This window comes from Pan paniscus, chromosome 9, assembly GCF_029289425.2.
Source record: "Pan paniscus chromosome 9, NHGRI_mPanPan1-v2.0_pri, whole genome shotgun sequence".
NCBI lineage: Eukaryota > Metazoa > Chordata > Mammalia > Primates > Hominidae > Pan > Pan paniscus.
The window spans coordinates 66,187,520-66,211,082 of NC_073258.2; the positions used below are offsets into that span (position 1 = coordinate 66,187,520).

The 23,563-nt window shown below is 47.9% G+C and overlaps 1 protein-coding gene across 7 annotated transcripts in view; it reads right to left on the reverse strand.

Annotated features, from left to right (window-relative positions):
- Nucleotides 1–11,900, reverse strand: part of MAJIN (membrane anchored junction protein) — a 34,076-nt gene extending 22,176 nt beyond the window's left edge. For 4 of the 7 annotated variants that reach the window (XM_055094492.2, XM_055094490.2, XM_055094493.2 and 1 more), the window contains exon 1: nucleotides 11,389–11,900. The gene's annotated coding sequence lies outside the window, so the exon portion shown is untranslated. Of the gene's footprint in view, nucleotides 1–11,255 lie in introns of all 7 variants that reach the window. The other 3 variants (XM_055094491.2, XM_008954027.4, XM_055094489.2) reach the window with 1 other exon arrangement.
- Nucleotides 11,901–23,563: the final 11,663 nt, after the last annotated feature.

Here is a 23,563-nt window from a genome sequence, read left to right on the forward strand (position 1 = left end):
AATAAACATAAAATCACTTTTTAAGCAGTAAAATATCATATACACATAAAGGACTATTTTCATTATGCTTTTCTCCATATTATTCTGATGCCATTTCTACTCAGCAGGGAAAAATTTTCTATGGTAGAAACTCTTCCATGGTAGAGTCACAAGTTCTATGTGCCCGAAGAATGGAATTTCCCACAATTTCCAAAGTTCAAGTCTGGGGCTGCCAGTAAAGAGATACCCCAGTGTCTGATCTTGGCTGCCTGAGATTAGAATGACATGAGTGGAGCCAGAGCCCATGAGACTATTTAGACTAGAATTGCAGTCAAAAATGAAAAGAAATAGTTGTGCCAACTGCAAAGTCCCCGGAGGGGAAATACTGATCATATCCTGAGAAAAAACTGATGCCCCATACCAAAGGCATGGCAGGAACCCAGGCTAGTTTTGATGTTTTAGTGCCAGATGACTCTTCTCAGTAGGCGGTGAGCCCACCTGGTTAGACTTACATTGCTGCCACAGAAATTTAACTCTTAATTCTTCCAAGGATTCTTTTTTTGTTTTTGTGGTTTTTTTTTTTTTGAGACAGGGTCTCACTCTGTCACCCAGGCTGGAGTGCAGTGGCATGATCTCGGCTCACTGCAACTTCTGCCTCCCAGGTTCAAGTGATCCTCCTGCCTCAGCCTCCCGAGTAGCAGGGACTACAAGCATACACCACCACGCCCAGCTAATTTTTGTATTTTTAGTGGAGACGGGCTTCACCATGTTGGCCAGACTGGTCTTGAAGTCCTGACCTCAGGTGATCTGCCTGCTTCGCCCTCCCAAAGTGCTGGGATTACAGGCATGACCCACTGCGCCCGGCAATTTTTTTTTTTTTTTTTTTTGAGACGGAGTCTTGCTCTGTCTCCCAGGCTGGAGGGCAGTGGCGTGATCTCTGCTCACTGCAAGCTCCGCCTCCCAGGTTCACGCCATTCTCCTGCCTCAGCCTCCAGAGTAGGTGGGACTACAGGCGCCCGCCACCACGCCCGGCTAATTTTTTTGTATTTTTAATAGAGACGGGGTTTCACCGTGTTAGCCAGGATGGTCTCGATCTCCTGGCCTTGTGATCCGCCCGCCTCGGCCTCCCAAAGTGCTGGGATTACAGGCGTGAGCCACTGCGCCTGGCTCTTTTTTTTTTCTTTTCTTTTTTTTTTTTTTTAAGAGACAGGGTCTTGCTCTGCCATCCAGGCTGGAATACAGTGGTATACTCATAGCTCACTGCAGCGCCAAACTCCTAGGCTCAAGGGATCCTCCCACCTTAGCCTCCAGAGTAGCTAGGACTACAGATGCATACCACCATGCCCAGCTAATTTTTAAAATTTTTGGAGACAGGGTCTCACTATGTTGCCCAGGCTAGTCTTGAACTCCTGGCCTCAAGTGATCCTCCTGCCTCGGCCTCCCAAAGTGCTGCATTACAGGCATGAACCACTGCCATCTGGCCAGGGGATTCTACTAGGATGCAATAACTTGCCTCCCGCCCCACCCCTAACAGAGGGATGGGGCATCAGAGCAAAGGAAATGAAGGACATTTGCTGGAAATGACAGTCCGAAGAGGAAATTTCATGTGCTGTACCACAGCTGGCTGTCTGAAAGAAGAAAAAACAGCCCTCTTCTAGCTAGGGCCTGTTCCTGTTAATTGCTGGCTGCCCGATTCAGAAACAAACACCATACACTAATTACCTCATTTGAAAATAAAGATTAGACAGTGTATCCCAAACAACCACATAGGAGTAATGGTTCAAATATTTCACAGGGTTATTTTCCAACATTGAGTACTGTGGCCATGGTGATATTACGTCCCAGTAACTATTATTAAGTTGATGAGATCTTGCTTATGAAGGGTCAGACTCTCCACGCATTTTTAGGTGACCACAAATCATGGCTTTAAAACAAAGGAAGAAAACTTACAGGCAGTATGGGATAGTGCAAAAGACATAAGATATGGAATTGGAGGACCAAGGCTTGAGTCCTGCTTCTGCCTCTATTAGTCATTAGTCCCTGAGCAAGTCACTTAACTTCTTCATTTCCTAGTTTCTATGTCTACAAATGGGGATTCCAACGACCCCTGGAATGTGGGGATTAAATGAGATAATGCTGTAAGTAGCTACTTTGTAAATTCCAGAGTATTATATAAACGTTAGCACTTACGATAGATTTGAAGAGTTTCTCCCTAATGCTTCACTAGAAAAGCAAATTCAAGGCCAGGCATGGTAGCTCACGCCTGTAATCTCAGCACTTTAGGAGGCTCAGGTGGGCAGATCACCCGAGGTCAGGAGTTTGAGACCAGTCTGGCCAATGTGGCGAAACCCCGCCTCTACTAAAAATACAAAAATTGGCCGGGCGTGGTGGGGGACACCTGCAATCCCAGCTACTCAGGAGGCTAAAACATGAAAATTGCTTGAACCCAGGTTGCGGAGGTTGCAAGTGAGCCAAGATTGTGCCACTGCACTCCAGCATGGGGGACAGAGTGAGAGTCCATCTCAAAAAAACAAACAAAAAAAAGCAAATTCAAGAGAGCACTACTTTCCAGGAAATCAATTCTTGAGACAGCACATACGTGCAAAACTGATTAGCTTTAATCTCAATGCAAAATCTGACAAATTCCAACCAAGAACTTTTCCTTGAAAATACCCAAGAATTAGATGTAAATGACACATAGGGACTGATGTTTGAAGGAAAATTATTTTTCAAGGTTTTGGTAATTTGCTTCACATAAACATCTGGGTCAGTGCATAGAACCTGAAGCAGGGCCAAATGCTATATGAGGATAATAATATTGACTACTGAGGCAGAAGGAGCTTATGATTTAGCACTCTGCTACTAAATATGTCTGGTGACAGCTGATAAAGTCTTTCACAGTGTTGAGAAATAAAAGAGCTTCCATAAGCACTTATTCAAAATACATTGACTGGGCCGGGCGCAGTGGCTCACGCCTGTAATCTCAGCACTTTGGGAGGCTGCAGCAGGTGGATCACCTGAGGTCGGGAGTTTGAGACCAGGCTGGCCAACATGGTGAAACCCCGTCTTTACAAAAAATACAAAAATTAGCTGGACATGGTGGTGGGCACCTGTAATCCCAGCTACTTGGGAGACTGAGGCAAGAGAATCGCTTGAACCCGGGGAGGTGGAGGCTGCGATGAACCAAGATTGCGCCACTGCACTCCAGTCTGGGCAACAGAGCAAGACCCCATCTCAAGACCATTAATGAGTGTGGGTAACAAAATATAATATGAAAATCTGATGCTATGAATCCAACACCTGTGTTTTAGAAATGAGATTGAGGACAGATGACTAGCTGCTCCTTCCACATTGTTTTTGAGACGGAGTCTCACTCTGTTGCCCAAGCTGGAGTGCAGTAGCACGATCTCAGCTCACTGCAACCTTTGCCTCCCAGGTTCAAGTGATTCTCCTGTCTCAGCCTCCCACGTAGCTGGGATTACAGGCATGCACCATCACACCTAAATTTTGTATTTTTTTTTTAGTAGAGACAGGGTTTCACCATGTTGGCCAGCCTGGTCTTGAACTCCGGACCTCAGGTGATCTCCCTGCCTCAGCCTCCCAAAGTGCTGGGATTACAGGTGTGAGCCACCGCACCCAGCCTCCTTTCACTTTCAAAAGTCCTTGGCTGGTCTCAGAGGTCTGTCCACCTTTGCTGAAGTAGATTCAGCCTGTATGTCCAACTAGAGACTCATGAACGCCTATAGCTGGAAATGCCTTCCATTTTGGTGGGGGATGATAGGGAAGTGACTTCTCCAAAGAAGGAAATGACTTCCACAAAGTTACATAATCCAAGATTAGCCCCTCAAGATTGTTGACTTCTTTGGCACACACGTTTTTCATTACAACATATCACTCGGTCAGTCATTTTACCAAACTGTAACCCTGGTCGCGCTCACCATTCTGCGTGACAAAGGCAATTCATTCTGGATACAAAAACATCAAAGCAAAATTTAATTATTTTTTTTTTTTTTGAGACAGAGTCTCGCTCTGTCACCCATGCTGCAGTATGATGTCGGCTCACCGTAACCTCTGCCTCCGAGGTTCAAGCAATTCTCATGCCTCGGTGTCTCGAGTAGCTTGTACTACAGGCACCCACCACCACACCTGGCTAATTTTTGTATTTTCTGTAGATATGGAGTTTCGCTATGTTGCCAGGCTGGTCTCAAACTCCTGAGCTCAAGAGATCCACCCACTTTGCCCTCCCAAAGTGCTGGCATTACAGATGTGAGCCACTGCACCCGGCCTAATGTAAGCTTTTTGATTAAAGCTTCTTAGAATTATAATTTTGGACATAAAGGGTTACATCCACATTTGCTTGTCATAAAGCTCTATTATTCTCAGTTTTCTCACCTTGCATGGTGATTAGGATGATTAGTGAAATAATGCATGTATAATTGTTTTTTCTAGTACTTAGTACACAGATTACTGGATAAAGTCTTTTTTATAAGTGTTAAAATATGGAACAGGAAGAGACTAATGACATAAGACTACCCAGAATACTTCCATGTTTATTGACATCATTCTGTTTTCTCATAGGTTTCTTCCTGCCCTTTCTGGTAAGACACAACCTTTAAAATGCCACTAGTGCAGGAATGGATTTGCCCTTAGAACTGTGTCAAACTTAATTTTGTTTTGTTTGGTGGGAGTAGGAGGAATAACTAAACCTTGTTTGGGGGTAGGGGGGATAACTAAACCTAACAGAGAATTAGGAAGCTGTTCTGAAGTGAGATCAAAAGGCCTCAGTGGGTAACTCAATAAACCAGAAAGGAGTCTAAATTAACCTCTTAAGTTAACTTAGTTTCTCTTTGTTACTCTTTGCACTTAAGTTACTCTTAAGTTACTCTTTGCACAAAAATGCATCTTCCCCTTTCACCTTAACCATCCTAAGAGCTAATGAAAAACGACCTTTGGCCAATAGGTCCAGGATGTGCTCCTTATTCTGGAAATGCAATAGCATCTCACCTCACCACCCTGTCCAGCATTTGTGGCTTGTTACATGAAAATTAACCTGTCCCTTAGAATTCACATCATGCGGCTGGGCACAGTGGCTCATGCCTATAATCCCAGCACTTTGGGAGGCCGAGGCGGGCTGATCACGAGGTCAAGAGATCGATACTATCCTGGCTAACACGGTGAAACCCCATCTCTACTAAAAATACAAAAAATTAGCCAGGCGTGGTGGCAGGCGCCTGTAGTCCCAGCTACTCAGGAGGCTGAGGCAGGAGAATGGCGTGAACCTGGGAGGCAGAGCTTGCAGTGAGCCGAGACTACGCCACTGCACTCCAGCCTGGGCAACAGAGCGAGACTCGGTCTCAAAATAAAAAAAAAAAAAAAGAATTCACATCATGCTGAATTCACTGCAGCACTCTAAAATATCCTACCAACCACAGGAACCCAAAAAGCACTTGGATGTAAAACTACAAGCAAGGAAGGACATTTTATTTTTTTGATTACACCATTGGGTGAGCTGCCCAGAAGCAGTACATGTAAGGAAGAAGATTAAAAATGAAAAAAAAAAAAAAAAAAAAAAAGCAGCAGCAGCAGTAGTTTCAGAAGGGCAAATGATGGAGAGAATATCCTTAGCTGGAAAGAAAGAAAGCAATTTTAACAATTGATACAGCCAGGCACAGTGGCTCACCCCTGTAATCTTAGCACTCTGGGAGTCCAAGGCAGGAGGATCACCTGAGATCAGGAGTTCAAGACCAGCCTGGCCAACATGGTGAAACTCTGTCTCTACTAAAAATACAAAAATTAGCCAGGCATTGTGGTGGAAGCCTGTAGTCCCAGATACTCGGGAGGCTGAGGTAGGAGAACTGCTTGAACCCAGGAGGCGGAGGTTGCAGTGAGCCAAGATTCTGCCACTGCAATCCGGCCTGGGCAACACAGAGTGAGACTCCATCTCAAAAAAAGAAAAGAAAAGAAAAAAGAAAAGGACTTTTTATATAAAGAGGGCAAATTTTACTAACCTTAATCCAATTCTGGTGAGATATTAAGGAGATAAGAATTGTACTCGTGGCCAGGCGTGCAGTAGCTCACGCCTTGTAATCCCAGCACTCTGGGAGGCCGAGGCAGGCGGATCACTTGAGGTCAGGAGTTCGAGACCAGCCTGACCAACATGGTGAAACCCAGTCCCTACTAAAAATACAAAAACTAGCTGGGCATGGTGGCGGGTGCCTGTAATTCCAGCTACTCATGGGGCTGAGGCAGGAGAATCACTTGAACCCGGGAGATGGAGGTTATAGTGAGCTGAGAACACACCATTGCACTCCAGCCTGAGCGACAGAATGACTGTCTCAAAAAAAAAAAAAAAGAAAGAAAGAAAGAAAAAGAAATGTACTTGCTAGGTTTATAGAAAGATATACTTGGCCAGGTGTTGTGGCTCATGCCTGTAATCCCACTTTCAGAGGCTGAGGCAGGACTACTTGAGCCCAGGAGTTCGAGACCAGCCCGGGCAACACAGTGAGCCCTCGTCTGTATCATATAAAAAAAAGAAAAAGGCCAGGTGCTGTGGCTCATACCTGTAATCCCAGCACTTTGGGAGGCTGAGTCGGGCAGATCACTTGAGGTCAGGAGTTCGAGATGAACCTGGCCAACGTGGTGAAAGCCCGCCTCTACTAGAATATAAAAATTAACCGGGCGTGGTGGTGGCGCCTGTAATCCCAGCTACTCTGGAGGCTGAGGCAGGAGAATCACTTGAACTCAGGAAGCAGAGGGTGCAATGAGCCGAGATCATACCATTGCACTCCAGCCTAGGCAACAAGAGCGAAACTCTGTCTCAAAAAAGAAAAAGAAAAAAGAAAAAGAAAAAGAAAAGAAAAGGAAAAAGAAACAAAGTGCTGGTTTCCCCGTAACATGTCAGGGAAGCCCACTCTAAGTAAGTGACTAATTTCTAAAGGAAGAATATGAGCTAGTGAGGCACAAATGGAGAATGGATGGCGGGTCTGGGGTGGGTAGAGGAAATAGCAGGTACAAGAGTACTCAGTTGAGAAAAAGCATGGCACTTTCAAAAGAGAGAAGTACAGTAACCCGAACACAGTGGGCAAGAAAGACAATGCTACAAGGTGAGACTATACTGATAAGTGAGTCAGTCAGCACATATCTGAGACCCTACAGTGTATCAGGCACTGTTCTGGGCACTAATATGGTAAGTAACAAGAGAGACATGATCCCTCGTCTTTAAGGGCTTACATTTCAGGAGGTGTGGAGAGCAACATTCAACATATAAATATATAAACAAATATAAATTGAGGTACTCTAAATAGCATCAAGAAAATAATATGTGGTTTTATTTAGGATGACTAGAAGGCTGCTTTAGCTAGTATGGCCAGTGATGGCCTTTCAGAATAAATCACAACTGACTTGAGGCCTTCATGGAAAGGAGCAACGATCACGGGGAAAAGCATTCCAAGCAGAAAAATCAGCAAGCGCAGATGTCTGTGATGAGTTTAATGTACAGAAAGGTCAGTGTGGCTAGAACATTGAGAATGAAGAGAGAGAGGAGGGAGATGAAGCTGGAGTGTTAGGCAGGGACCAGATCGTGTAAGGCTTGTAGGCCACTGTAAAAAGTCCAGATTTTATGCCAAGGATTTTATAAAGGGGAGATAAATGATTTGTTATATGCTTTATAAATATCTAAATATCTATTTTAACTTTATTTTAGAGACAGGATTTCTCTCTGGCGCCCAGGCTGGAGTATAGCGACACAATCACAGCTCAGTGCAGCCTCAACCTCCCAGGCTCAAGCAATCCTCCCACCTCAGCCTCCCAAGTAGCTGGGACTACAGGTGCCCACCACTATACCCAGCTAATTTTTGCAGAGATGGGGTTTCACTATGTTGCCCATGCTGGTCTCGAACTCCTGAGCTCAAGTGATCTGCCCACCTCGGCTTCCCTAAATGCTGGGATTACAAGCATGAGCCACCAGGCCAGGCATGGTGGCTCACGCCTGTAATCCCAGCACTTTGGGAGGCTGAGGCGGGCGGATCATGAGGTCAGGAGATCGAGACCATCCTGTGAATGGTGAAACCCCATCTCTACTAAAAATAAAAAAAAATTAGCTGGGCGTGGTGGCGGGCGCCTGTAGTCCCAGCTACTCAGGAGGCTGAGGTGGGAGAATGGCACGAACCCAGGAGGTGGAGCTCGCAGTGAGCCGAGATCGCACCACTACACTCCAGCCTGGGCCACAGAGCGAGACTCTGTCTCAAAAAAAAAAAAAAACAAGCATGAGCCACCAAGCTTGGTCCAAAATATCTAAATATCTGGTGACTGAAAGGAAGATGAACTGTAAGGGGACAGGAGGAGAAGTAGGGAGACCAGTTAAGAAGCTTCTGTAGTCGTCCAGGAGAAAGATGCTGCTGATTTGGACTTGGGATTTTAGAAATTAATAAATAGATTTGAGATATACTTTAGACTAACTAACGGACTAGATGTGGGAATCAAGGATGGCTCTCAGATTTTTTGCCTTTGCAATTAGGTAGACAATGGTACATACTCTACTGAGATGGGGAATAATTCTAGGGAAAGAGATTTGGGGTGGGAGGGAGCAGTGAAAATTAGTAGTTATGTTTTAAGTCTAAGAGGCCTATGAGACATCCAAGTGGATATACCGAGGAGGCAGTCTCCTAGTGTGTAAGGGACAGAAATCAGAACGGAAATATACATTTGAGTCACCAGTGTTTAGATGGTATGTGAAACTACTGGAATAGATGATGAGATCATCCAGGAAGAAATTATAGAGAAGGGATGAGGGCCTTCCTTATAAGCCAGGTTACGGATTGTGGAATCTGTTGTCAGAGCAATCAGAAGGCACTGAAGGGTATAATAAAAAAAAAAACGACATGACCAGATGGCTGTGACTTAAAAAAAAAAAAAATCCCTCCTGGCTGCAATGTGGGAAACAACCCGGAACAAGAACAGATGAAAGGAGACCAGCTAGGAGCCTCCTACGGCTCAAGGCAGAAGCTGACAGTAGCCTGGTCTACAGTGATAAAAGTGAAGATGACGAAAGGTGGACTGATTTGGAAGATGGTACTCAGGAAGCTGAGGCAGGCAAGACTCTGCCTTTTTTTTTTTTTTTGAGATGGAGTCTTGCTCTGTTGCCCAGGCTGGAGTGCAGCGGTGCGATCTTGGCTCACTGCAACCTCCGCCTCCCGGGTTCGAGCGATTCTCCTCCCTCAGTAATGACCTGGTGACTTGATAAGGTGAGGGAGAGCGATGACTCCTGGTTGCTTGAGCAACTAACTGAAGAGGTAAAAGCACCATTTTCTGAAAACAGGAGCCTTGGAAAGTAAATTTTTGAAGGCAAGATGTTGAGTCTGTAACCTGGAGATGCTGAAGTTTGAGATGCCAATGAGATAGCCAAAGAGAGAGTCTAGATAAGACTGCTGGAAACTGGCTTCCTACCTGCAGATACATACATGAAGGAACTAGAGTTCAAAAAAGTGAAGGATGGGCCAGGCGCAGTGACACTTGCCTGTAATCCCAGCACTCTGGGAGGCCAAAGTGGGTGGATCACCTGAGGTCAGGAGTTCGAGACCAGCTTGGCCAACATGGTGAAACCCCATCTCTACTAAAAATACAAAAATTAGCCAGGTGCGGTGGCAGACACCTGTAATCCCAGCTACTTGACAGGCTGAGGCAGGAGCATCGCTTGAACCCAGGAGGCAGAGGTTGCAGTGAGCCCAAATCTCACCATTGCACTCCAGCCTGGGGGACAAGAGCAAGACTCCGTCTTTTTTTTTTTTTTTTTTTTTTTGAGACGGAGTCTTGTTCTGTTGCCCAGGCTGGAGTGCAATGGTGCGATCTTGGCTCACTGCAACCTCCACCTCCTGGGTTCAAGCGATTCTCCTGCCTCAGCCTCCCGAGTAGCTGGGACTACAGGGGCCTGCCACCACACCCGGCTGATCTTTGTATTTTTAGTAGAGACGAGGTTTCACCATGTTGGCCAGGATAATCTCCATCTCCTGACCTCGTGATCCACCTGCCTCAGCCTCCCAAAGTGCTGGGATTACAGGCATGAGCCACCGTGCCTGGCCCACACTGTCTTAAAAAAAAAGAAGAAGAAAGAAAAAGAAAAGGATGTTCGGCAAAGTATACCTGCTGGCATCTTTCTGCCCACTTGCCCAGATGCCAAGATTCAATCAAGGCTCTGGGGAGTGGCACAGAGATCTCAGTGCCATGACTCATATTTACTTGCAAGGTGCAATCAGGCATTTGAAAGCCAGAAACTCATTCAAATCAAGACATGATGTGACAGGAAATGTTTCAGTGGAAAAAATCTTGTTTTCATGGCAACAGCTAGGCTGGGGTTGGAGGGTGGGTATAGACCAGAGGAGCACTTTAGTTCCTGGGGAAAGTCTGTGGTAAGAAGGTGGGGTGTGGCCGGGCAAAGCGGCTCACACCTGTAATCCCAGCACTTTGGGATGCCGAGGCGGGTGGATATCCTGAGATCAGGAGTTCGAGATCAGTCTGGCCAACATGGTGAAACCGTCTCTACTAAAAACACCAAAATTAGCCGGGTATGGTGGCGGGCACCTGCAATCCCAGCACTCTGGGAGGCAGAGGCGGGTGGATCACTTGAGGTCAGGAGTTCAAGACCAGCCTGGCCAACATGGTGAAACCCCATCTCTACCAAAAATACAAAAATTAGCCAGGAGTGGCGGCGCATGCCTGTAATCTCAGCTACTCAGGAGGCTGAGGCAGGAGAATCGCTTGAACCCAGGAGGCGGAGGTTGCAGTGAGTCAATATCGCCCCACTGAACTCCAGCCTGGGCGACATAGCGAGACCCCGTCTCAAAAAAAAAAAAAAAAAAGGAGGGAGGAAGTTGCGGGGGGGCGGGGGAGGAGGAGGAGGGTGAGGCGCTGGGTGTGGAGTGGGGAAAGGGCAGTCTCTGGAGTCGGCGGACGACAGCAGGGTCCCCGTACTGTGTGCCGGTCACTCGCCCGAGGGAGGGGACACAGGCCTGGAGCCCCCCGGTCTACCTCGCACGCTCCCGGCCTGCGACCCGCGCTCCGGTCCCGCGGCCTCCCCGTGGGAGCCCTGCAGTGGCACGGCCTGCACCCTGGGCGAGCTTGCTGGGTGTCCCGAGAGCCCGGCGCTGAGAAAGGGACCTCAGGGGGCAGGGGGGACTGCACTTCGGCGGCGGAGGGTGGAGCCCGGCCCGGAAACTTCCCTCAGAAATAAACAGAAACGCAAAGACAACTTCCCGAGGGCCCGGGCCGTCGTGTGCCGTTACCTCAGCCCCAGGTGGTTCCCAGGCTCGGCCAAGCTATGTCTCACACACTGACTAGGGGTCCTTCGGCCTCAGAAAAGTGGCCCCGGACGGAATACCCACTAAGAAGTGCTCTCTGAAAAAGGCGGGCGCCAACCTCGAACGAAGTCGTTTTGAGGGACTGGCTCGTCAGCTCCTAAGCGACTTCGGGGCTCGTGCCGCGCACCCACCAGGCCTTCTGCGCACGCGCAAGTGCGCTTCCCACCGCCCCTTCGGGCGCAGCTCCAAGGCCTGGCCGCGGTCTGCGCGTGCGCATTTCATTGTCGACACCGAGAGGACGCGCGCGGCCCCACCCACCGGACGCCTTGGCGCCTTCAGGTCCCTCCTGGATTTACCAGCCCATTGTTTATTTCGCGCCTGCTTTAGCGTGGTGTGGTCGGGAACTAGCGACTGCAGAGTCCTTACTGTGTGCTAGGCGTTATGCAGGGTACCTTCCTTTATTCCTCGGCGATATGCTCTGCAGCAGGCATTAATGCCCCAAATTTAGGATCTCTTGAGCTCAGGAGGCCGAGGCTGCAGTGAGCCGAGATCGCGCCACTGCACTCCAGCCGGGGCGACCAAGCGAGACCTGTTACACACACACACACACACACACACACACACACACACGCACTCGCACTCCCACTTTTTTTCCTTAAATCTTATTTTTAAAAATAGAGACAGGGCCGGGCACGGTGGCTCATGCCTGTAATTCCAGCACTTTGGGAGGCCAAGGTGGGTGGATAACCTGAGGTCAGGAGTTTGAGACCAACCTGGCCAATGTGGTGAAACCCCATCTCTATTTTGTAAAAATACAAGCTTAGCCAGGCGCGGTGGCTCACTCCTGTAACCCCAGCACTTTGGGAGGCCAAGGCGGGCAGATCACGAGGTCAGGAGATCCAGACCATCCTGGCTAACACGGTGAAACCCCGTCTCTACTAAAAATAACAAAAAATACAAAAAACTAGCCGTGGTGGCGGGCGCCTGTAGTCCCAGCTACTTGGGAGGCTGAGGCAGGAGAATGGCGTGAACTCGGTAGGCGGAGCTTGCAGTGAGCCGAGTTTGCGAGATTGCGCCACTGGACTCTAGCCTGGGCGACAGAGCAAGACTCCGTCTCAAACAAAACAAAGCAAAAACAAGGTTAGCCAGGCACGGTGGGGCACACCTGTAATCCCTGCAACTCGGGAGGCTGAAGCACAAGAATCTCTTGAACCCGGGAGGCAGAGGTTGCAGTGAGCTGAGATCACACCATTGCACTCCAGCCTGGGCAACAAGAGCAAAACTCAGTCTCAAAAAAGAAAAAAAAATCGGGGGGAGTGGGGGGCTGGGCGCAGTGGCTCACATCTGTAATCCCAGCACTTTGAGAGGCCAAGGCAGGCAAATCACGAGGTCAGGAGTTCAAGACCAGCCTGGGCAACATGGTGAAACTACGTCTCTACTAAAAATACGAAAATTAGAGTTGGGCATGGTGGCCACGTGCCTGTAATCCCAGCTACTCTGGAGGCTGAGGCAGGAGAATTGCTTGAACCTGGGAGGCAGAGGTTGCAGTGAGCTGAGATCACTCCAGTGCACTCCAGCCTGGGCTACAGAGCGAGGCTCCATCTCAAAAAAAAAAAAAGAAAGAAAGAAACTGCGAAGCAGTTTTCCAGAGTGGCTGTACCATTCTGCACTCCTGTCAGCAGAGTGTGAGAATTGCTCTGCATCCTTGCCAGCACTTGATATTTTCAGTTAAAAATTTTTTGCCATCCTAATAGATGTGTAGTGGTATCTAGTTATAGATTTAATTTGCATTTCCCTAACGACTAATAACGTTGAGCACCTTTTTATGGGCCCTTGGGATTCTTGAGAATTAATAAACCTATACCCTAACTCAGAAACAATTTACAGTGCTAAAGAGACTCATATGGATTCAGACTTAGCCTGCCATACTGGAACATTTCAACAGCAACGCTCGCAGATGACAACAGAATTGAAAGCACATATACCAGATCTGTCAAGCCAGCCAGCACATGGCAAAAGCCTGGCAACAAAAAATAGCATGCTGTGTGTGTGTCTGTCTCCAAGAAGTTCAGTGTTACTTAACTATAAGAAACAGGTGGCCGTGTGCGGTGGCTCACACCTGTAATCCCAGCACTTTGGGAGGCGGAGGCGGGCAGATCACCTGAGGTCAGGAGTTTGAGACCAGCCTGGCCAACATGGTGAGACCCTGTCTCTACTAAAACAAACAAACAAAAAACACACCACAAAATCAGCCAGGCAAGGTGGCATGCACCTTAATCCCAGCTACTTGGAGGCTGAGGCAGGAGAATCACTTGAAATCAGGGGGTGGAGGTTGCAGTGAGCTGAGACTGCACCATTGCACTCCAGCCCGGGCAAAAAATGTGAAACTTCATCTCAAAAAAAAAAAAAAAAAGAAAGAAAGAAAGAAAAGAAAAAGAAACAGGTGTGGAGTGGCAGGAGATATGGTTGAGGGGGGACACAGGGGCTAGACTACGAAGAAGCTTGTGCTGAGGTACTTGAGGTACTTGAATTTATCCCTACAGCAATGAGATGCTCTTAAAAGTTGGATTTTGGTCTCAGAAATATGTTCCTGAGGCCAGGCGTGATGGTTCACACCTGTAATCCCAACACGTTGGGAGACAGGAGGATCTCTTGAGGCCAGGAGTTCAAGACTAGCCTGGGCAACATAGTAAGACTCCATCTCCACAAAAAAATAAAAAAAATAGCCAGACATAGAAGTGCATGCCTGTATTCCCAGTTACTCAGGAGGCTGAGGGGGAGGATTGCTTGAGCCCAGGGGTTCAAGGCTGCAGTGAGCTGTGATCATGCCACTGCAGTCTGGCCTGGGGGGACAGATCGAGCCCCCCCGCAAAAAAAAAGTTCCTGGAACCTGGCTTCTTCATTTTCATTTTCATTTTCATTTTCTGCCTGCTTATTCTTACTTATCCTTCAAGGCCCAGCCCAAATGCCACCTCCCCTGAGAAGCCCTCTGTAATCCCCCTAGCCAGAAGATCAGGTCCCTTTTTTTTTTTTTTTTTTTTTTTGCCTTTCCTTGTATTGACTGGCCAGTCTGCTTGGAGGGTGGGAACTGCAATTTACACCACTTTGGGCTTTTTTTTTTTTTGAGACGGAGTCTCCCTCTGTCGCCCAGGCTGGAGTGCAGCGGTGCGATCACGGCTCACTGCAAGCTCTGCCTCCCAGGTTCACGCCATTCTCCTGCCTCAGCCTCCTGAGTAGCTGGGACTACAGGCATCCACCACGACGCCTGGCTAATTTTTTGTATTTTTAGTAGAGACGGGGTTTCACCATGTTAGCCAGGATGGTCTCGATCTCCTGACCTCGTGATCTGCCCGCCTTGGCCTCCCGAAGTGGTGGGATTACAGGTGTGAGGCACCGTGCCCGGCCACTTTGGGCTTCTTATGTGGCTTGACAAGGGATCTAGCACATAGAAGGTGCTAACCCATGTTTGATGAATGTTGATGAATTTTCAAATGAAGGAAGTTTACTGGGCAATCCAGCTCTGGAGTCCTGTCAGATTACACCAGTATTAGTTCTCAAACTTGGGCATGCATCAGAACTACCTAGAGGGCTTGTAGATTGCTGGACCGAGCCCCCAAGTTTCTGATTTAGTAGATCTGGGGGTCTGAGAATTTGCCTTTTGAACAAGTAAGTTCCCAGGTGCTGCTGCTGCTGCTGCTGGTGGAAGGGACCATACTCAGATAAACTTTGGATGAAACATTCTTTACATGTGGCTGTGGGTATAGTTCAAGTGCTTCTGAGAATCAAGCTCTGGCGGGGACACTCTCAAGGGACCATGATTCCTGTGCTTTATCACAACCATCTGACCACCTGACCCTTCAAGGGATGTCCTTGGTCTTGACTACTGTCCCACTCCTTTGACTTGGAGGCAGGATTACTTTACCCTCTCCTGGTCCCTTTATTTATTTTAATTAATTTATTTATTTTTGAGACAGTGTCGTTCCAGTGTCGCCCAGTCTGGAGTGCAATGGCACGATCTCGGCTCACTGCACCCTCTGCCTCCTGGGTTCAAGCAACTCTCCTGCCTCAGCCTCCCAAGTAGCTGGGATTACAGGCACCCACCACCAGGCCTATCTAATTTTTTTTTGTATTTTTAGTAGAGATGGGGTTTTGCCATGTTGGCCAGGCTGGTCTTTAACTCCTGACCTTTGGTGATCCACCCACCTCGGCCTCCCAAAGTGCTGGGATTACAAGCGTGAGCCACTGTGCCTGGGCTATTTATTTATTTATTTATTTGAGATGGAGTCTCGCTGTTGCCCAGGCTGGAGTGCAGTGGTACAATCTCGACTCACTGCAACCTCTGCCTCCTGGGTTCAAGCAGTTCTCCTGCCTCAGCCTCCCAAGTAGCTGGGATTACAAGTGTGCACCACCACACCCGGCTAATTTTTGTATTTTTAGTAGAGACGGGTGTTCACCATGTTGGCCAGGCTGGTCTGGAACTCCTGATCTCAGGTGATCCGCCTGCCTCGGCCTCCCAAAGTGCTGGGATTACAGGTGTGAGCTACCATGCCCAGCCCTCTCCTGGTCCCTTTCTCCCAGGGACTCCCAGAAAGGCTTCTCAGAGGGGCCCTGGTCACATTGTCACATTCTGTAACTGGCTTTCCTCCCCCTAAGCAGTTCAGTCTGAGAGCCCCAGAGAACAAAACAAATCCTGTCCTAGGAAGAAGCCTAGCACCTACTGAGGAAGAATTGAGTGCTGGGAATAGGGCCCCCATTAACAGCCAGCCCCTGAAGCTCTTAGGGAAATGCTCTGCAGACCCATGATCTCCCCGAGAGGGTCAGAACCAGGTCTTGTTCCTTAGAGAGCTGCTGCTGCTTCTTGGGCCTGTGCAGCTTCCCAGCCTCCAAGGCTGAGGGAAGGAGCCACTTAATCAACAGCTCCATTTCCTGCAGCACCTGGGGCTCCCCAACCCCTACCACCTCCCTTTGGGCTTCCCAGGTCAATTACCTGCCAGGCAATGGGCCTCAGCTCAGAAAATCTGACCAGCCAGAGACTGGTCTGACGGGGCCATGGGGAATTGAAATGACTTGACTCAGAGAGGCAACCCTGGGGGTAGGGACAGGGGGATCTGCCCCCACCCTTAGGGTAGTGTAATTCAGTCTTCAGTTTACCACTCCCTCTCTGTGTGTTGGGTGTCTGACTCACAGTAAGGCTGTGAAACCCATTGACCATCCAGGTATGAGCCTTGTGGAGATTGAGGAGGTGATGGGGTGGGATAGGTTTGCTCAAAGAGGCCTCCAAATCCTTCCAGGCTCAGCCCAGACCTTGAAGGCCTTTTTGCAGTTTTAGTAACACGAGCTGATTCCTGCGGTTGGTGGCTGTCACAGGACAGAAGCAGAGGACCCCAGGAAGGAGGTGAAACTTCCAAGAAGGAGGTGAACCACTAACCCGGGAGTCCCCTCCCCAACCACAGAGATCCCTCAGTAGAGCTCTCTTTGGCTATGTTTTGTGTTTGAATCTAACTCAAAAGACTGAGCTGTTAGAGGCTCAAGTGTTCCCAAGAATCATCCATGAAAACTGTTGTAGACACTGGGTCCAGGCCCACCCCAGGGAGTCAGACTCAGGAGTCTTGGCATGATTGAGAGATCTGTCCTAGGTTATTTTTACCCTGACTGGAATCTCTTCCCTGTCCGCCCCCTCACCAGATAAACAGAAGCCAAGACACAAGGAGGAAAGCTTGCAAGGGCCTGGGTACGCTGTCGGATGTAGTGGAGGCAGGACTGGCCTCTCTGGAGAGACTTCAGCATTCTCTGCTTTGAAAAACGGGGTTGTAGACCTTTTAAAATGGCATGCATTTCTGCAGGAACACACAGACACTTACAGTCCCCAAGGAATAGTCTCTCTCCTGCAGGATGGGAATGCCCCCAGAAGGCACTGAACCACTAATCCAAGAGGAAAGGTCTCAGATTCCTTCCTGCCTCAGGTCCCCCATATCAGACCTGAGGTTTTTCCTTCAACCCTCCCTGAGCACAGGCTCTGATCTGTCCATGGTTCTGATTTTTAATGGCTTTCACGTGGGGGCAAATCATGAGTTTTTTCATTCATTTGGAGTAGCTAACATTTACTGAACACTTACTATATGCCAGGGACTGTGAGCTACTCCTTACACGCAACCCTCTTTTTCCAAAGTAACCAGACATAATAGAAAAAACCACAGGTCAGGCTGGGCGCGGTGGCTCACGCCTATAATCCCAGCACTTTGGGAGGCCGAGGCGGGCGGATCACGAGGTCAGGAGATCGAGACCGTCCTGGCTAACACGGTGAAACCCCGTCTCTACTAAAAATACAAAAAATTAGCCGGGCGTGGTGGCGGGCGCCAGTAGTCCCAGCTACTCGGGAGGCTGAGGCAGGAGAATGTCGTGAACCTGGGAGGCGGAGCTTGCAGTGAGCCGAGATCCCACCGCTATGCTCCAGCCTGGGCGACAGAGCCAGACCCTGTCTCAAAAAACAAAACAAAACAAAACAAAAACCCACCACAGATCATAAATGTGTAGCTCAGTGAATTTTCTTTTTCTTTTTTGAGACAGAGTCTCGCTCTGTCGCCCAGGCTGGTCTTGAACTCTTGGGCTTAAGCCATCCTCTCACCTGGCTTCCCAAAGTGTTGGGATTACAAGTGTGAGCCACCATGCCTGGCTGAACATATACTTTTCTATTATACCTATCATATTAGTTCGTTTTCACACTGCTGACAAAGACATACCTGAAACTGGGAAGAAAAAGGGTTTAATTGGACTTACAGTTCCACATGGCTGGGGAGGCCTCAGCATGGCGGGAGGCAAAAGACACTTCTTACATGACAGCAGCAAGAGAAAAATGAGGAAGACGCAAAAGAAGAAACCCCTGATAAACGCATCAGATCTCGTGAGACTTACTCACTGTCACGAGAATAGCACGGAAAAGATAGACCCCCATGATTGAATTACCTTTCCCTGGGTCCCTCCCACAACACGCGAGAATTCTGGGAGATACAATTCAAGTTGAGATTTGGGTGGGGACACAACCAAACCATATCACCTATCTACATTATACATTCATATATTTGTGTATATACACACACACATATATGTTGGGTGGACTGTAGGTGGGTACCTTTTTAAATCTCCATTTTCCAGATGAGAAAGCTCAGTCTTGAAGTTGAATGAGGAAATAATAGAGCTGAGATTTGAACCTAATCCTGTCTGGCCCTGGAGCCTAAGCTGTTTCACCACTAACCACTATGCTCCACTGCCTCCGAAAGCATAGGCTTTTTTTTTTTTTTTTTTTTTTTGAGACAGAGTCTCGCTGTCGCCCAGGCTGGAGTGCAGTGGCACGATCTTGGTTCACTGCAGGCTCCATCCCCTGGGGTTCACGCCATTCTCCTGCCTCAGCCTCCTGAGTAGCTGGGACTACAGGCGCCTGCCACCACGCCCGGCTAATTTTTTTTGTATTTTTAGTAGAAACGGGGTTTCACCGTGTTAGCCAGGATGGTCTCGATCTCCTGACCTCGTGATCTGCCCACCTCGGCCTCCCAAAGTGCTGGGATTACAGGCGTGAGCCACCGCACCCGGCCAGCATAGGCTTTTTAAAACTACTCATTGGCCGGACACAGTGGCTCATGGCTGTAACCACAGAACTTTGGGAGGCCGAGATGGGAGAATCGTTTGAGGCCAGGAGCTCGAGACCAGCCTGGTCAACATAGCAAGACCTCATCTCTAACAAAAATTTTAAAAAGTAAAAAATTAAAAAATAAAAGTATTCATTATGTGTCTGCCAGGTGTGGTGACTCACGCCTGAAAATCTGGTACATTGGGAGGCCGAGAAGGGAGAATCACTTGAGCCTGGGAGGTCAAGGCTGCAGTGAGTTGTGTTTGTGCCATTACACTCCAGCCTGGGCCTCCCTGTCTCAGTAATAATAATAATCATAATCATTATGTGCCACACTGGTTGCTATCATTGAGGGAGGGAAGAGGGTAGCAAGACACAGTCACACAAAAAGGAAGATGACAGAAAAGCACAGGAAGGGCATGGAGAGGAAAGCAGGTCACTTTTTTTTTTTTTTTTTTGAGATGGATTTTTGCTCTTGTTGCCCAGGCTGGAGTAAAATGGCATGGTCTTGGCTCACCACAACCTCTGCCTCCTGGGTTCAAGCGATTCTCCTGCCTCAACCTCCCGAGTAGCTGGGATTACAGGCATGCATCACCATGCCCGGCTAATTTTGTATTTTTAGTAGAGACAGGGTTTCTCCATGTTGGTCAGGCTGGTCTTGAACTCCCAACCTCAGATGATCTGCCCGCTTTGGCCCCTCAAAGTGCTGGGATTACAGGTATGAGCCAACGCGCTGGGCCTGCAGGTCACTTTTATCTTGGAAGATTACAGGAGGCTTCCTGGAGAAAGGAGCATTTGAAAAGGAAGGATGGGGCCAGGCGCAGTGGTTCACGCCTGTAATCCCAGCACTTTGGGAGGCCAAGGCGTGTGGATCACTAGGTCAGGAAATCGAGACCATCCTGGCTAACACGGTGAAACCCCGTCTCTACTAAAAATAGAAAAAATTAGCCGGGCGAGGTGGCGGGCGCCTGTAGTCCCAGCTACTCGGGAGGCTGAGGCAGGAGAATGGCGTGAACTCAGGGGGACGGAGCCTGCAGTGAGCCGAGATCGCGCCACTGCACTCCAGCCTGGGCGACAGCGAGACTCCATCTCAGAAAAAAAAAAAAGGAAGGATGGGGGCAAATTCTGGGCATGAAGGAGTGATAAGGGAAAGACTATCAGGCTGAGAGCTCTGGGCGCACAAGAAAACACAGGCTGCAAAGGCCCTCAGAGGTCATCTTGCCCATCTCTCATTGTCCACCAACCTACTGATGGCTTCCAAATTTATTTATCCAGTCCTGACATTTCCCAGACTCCAGACTCTTATTTAAACCAGTTGGATGTCAAATAGGTATCCCAAATTTAACATGGCCAAAACAGGGCTCCTGATCCCCACCACCAAACCCCAAACTGCCCCTCTTCCAGCCTTTCTTGGTTTTTGGCACCACCAACCATCAATTGCTCAGGTCCCAAATCTCAGTCATCCTTCCTTCCTCCCTTTCACCACACTCAATCCATGAGCATATCCCATCAGCTGTATCTGTAAAGCACACCCTGAATCCGACCACTTCTTTTCTGTCAGTTTTTAAGTTTTGTGAATACACAGTAGGCATGCATGAGATGTTCTGAATACAAGCATGCAAGGCACAATAATCACATCATGGAGAATGAGGTATCCACCCCTTAAGCATTTATCCTTGGTGTTACAAACAATACAATTACACTCTTTTAATTATTTCCAAGTGACAATTACATGATTATTGACTATAGTCACCCTATTAGATGCCATCAAATAGTAGGTCTTATTCATTCTTTCTACTTTTTTTTTGTATCTGTTAATCATCCCCACCTCCCCCCACCCACCCCCAATCCTCTTCCTAGCCTTTGGTAATCATCCTTCTACTCTCTATCTCCATTAGTTCAATTATTTTGAATTTTAGATCCCACAAATAAGTGAAAACATGTGATTTTTGTCTTTCTGTGCCTGACTTATTTCACTTAACATAATGATCTTCAGTTCCATCCATGTTGCAAACGACAGAATCTCATTCTTTTTATAGCTGAATAGTACTCCATTGTGTATATGTATCACATTTTCCTTATCCATTCTTCTGTTGATGGACACAGGTTGGTTCCGCATCTTGGCTATTGTGAACAGTGCTGCAACATGGGAGTGCAGATATTTCTTCGATATACTCATTTCCTTTCTTTTGGATCTATACCCAGCAGTGGGAGTGCTGGATCATATGGTAGCTCTATTTTTAGTTTTTTGGGGAACCGCCAAACTGTTCTCCATAGTGGTTGTACTAATTTACATTCCCACAAACAGTGTTCAAGGGTTCCCTTTCTTCCACATCCTCGCCAGCATTTGTTATTGACTGTTTTTGGGTATAAGCCATTTGAACTGGAGTGCGATGATATCTCATTGTAGTTTTCATTAGCATTACTCTGATGATTAATGATGTTAGCACCTTTTCATATGTCTATTTGCCATTTGTATATCTTCTTTTGAGAAATGTCTACTGGAATCTTTTGCCTCCCCCCACCTTTTTTTTTGATTTTTTTTTTTTTTTTTGAGATGAAGTCTTGCTCTGTCACCCAGGCTGGAGTGCAGTGGCATGATCCGAGCTCACTGCAACCTCCACCTCCTGGGTTAATGCAATTCTCGTGCCTCAGCCTCCCGAATAGCTGGGATTATAGGCACATGCCTCTCAAAGTGCTGGGATTACAGGCACCTGCCACCACACCTGGCTAATTTTTGTATTTTTAGTAGAGACAGGATTTCACCATGTTGGCCAGACTGGTCTCAAATTCCTGACTTCAAGTGATCTGCCTGCATCAGCGTCCCAAAGTTCTGAGATTACAGGCGTGAGCCACTGTGCCCAGAATTGTTGCCCATTTTAAAATCAGATTATTAGGTTTCTTTCAAGAAAATAGGAAGAAAAATTTTTCAAAAAAGATTATTAGATCTTTTCCTACAGAGTTGTTTGAGCTCCTTATATATTCTGGTTATTAATCCCTTGTCAGATGGGCTGACCTCTTCTTACCACCTCACTGCTTCCATTCACACCCCTGAACAATCTGATCTTTTTTAAATGTCGGGCTCCCTGATTCATGGAAAAAAGGCAACGCCCTTGCAGTGGTCTGTATGATCTGGCCCTTGGTTACCTCTCTGACCTTATCCCTGACCAACTGACCATCTCTGACCCTCCTTCATTCCCTCCCTCCAGCCACACCAGCCCCCTGGCTCAAATGTTTCAGGCTCACACCTGCCCCCAGGCCTCGGCACTGGCTGTTTCCTCTGCCTGGAACTCGTCTCCACCTGGCTAATTCACTGCCTTCTTCAAGACCTTGCTCAAATGTCCTCTGCCTTTTTTTTTTTTTTTTTTTTTTTTTTTTTTGAGACGGAGTCTCACTCTGTCACCCAGGGTGGAGTGCAGTGGCGTGATCTCTGCTCACTGCAACCTCCACCTTCTGGATTCCAGAGATGCTTGTGCCTCAGCCTCCCAAGTAGTGGGGACTTCAGGCATGTGCCACCATGCCCTGCTAATTTTCTTTTTTCTTTTCTTTCTTTCTTTCTTTTTTTTTTTTGAGATGGAGTCTTGCTCTGTTGCCCAGGCTGGAGTGCAATAGCATGATCTCAGCTCACCGCAACCTCTGCCTCCTGGGTTCAAGCAATTCTCCTGCTTCAGCCTCCCAAGTAGCTGGGATTACAGGCATGTTCCACCATGCCCAGCTAATTTTTTTTGTATTTTTAGTAGAGATGGGGTTTCATGTTGGCCAGTCTGGTCTGGAACTCCTGACCTCAGGTGATCAGCCCACCTTGGCCTCCCAAAGTGCTGGGATTACAGGCGTGAGCCTCTGTGCCCAGCTGCTAATTTTCTTTTTGTGTGTGTGTATTCTTAGTAGAGAAGGAGTTTGAGTTTTGCCATGTTGGCCAGGCTGGTCTTAAACTCCTGGCCTCTAGTGATCTGACCACCTCAGCCTCCCAAAGTGCTTGGATTTGAAGCCACTACACCTGGCTTCAAATACTGTCTTCCTATTGAACTGACGTTGACCACCCTATTTTATTTTATTTTATTTTATTTTTTTGAGACTGAGTCTCGCTCTATCACCCAGGCTGGAGTGCACTGGCGCGATCTCGGCTTACTGCAACCTCCACCTCCCAGGTTCAAGTGATTCTTGTGCCTCTGCCTCCTGAGTAGCTGGGATCACAGGTGCCTGCCACCACACATGGCTAATTTTTGTATTTTTAGTAGAGACGGTGTTTTGCCATGTTGGCCAGGCTAGTCTCGAACTCTTGACCTCAAGTGATCCTCCCACCTCAGTCTCCCAAAGTGCTGGGATTACAGGCATGAGCCACCGCGCCTGGGCGACCACCCTATTTTAAATTGTACCTTCTCCACCCTGACCCTCTCAATTCCTCTTTTCTTGTCTTACCCCTCTTGACCCAGCTTCCCTATTAAATATAAGCATTTTTGTCTGTTTTGTTCTCTTCTTTATCCCAAATGCCTAGGATAGTGTTTGAAAAGAGGAGCTGAATATATTTTAAATGAATTTAAAAATCAGAGGCTGGGCACGGTGGCTCACGCCTGTAATCCCAGCACTTTGGAAGGCTGAGGTGGCTGGATCAATTGAGGTCAGGAGTTCGAGACCAGCCTGGCCAACATGGTGAAACCCTGTCCCTACC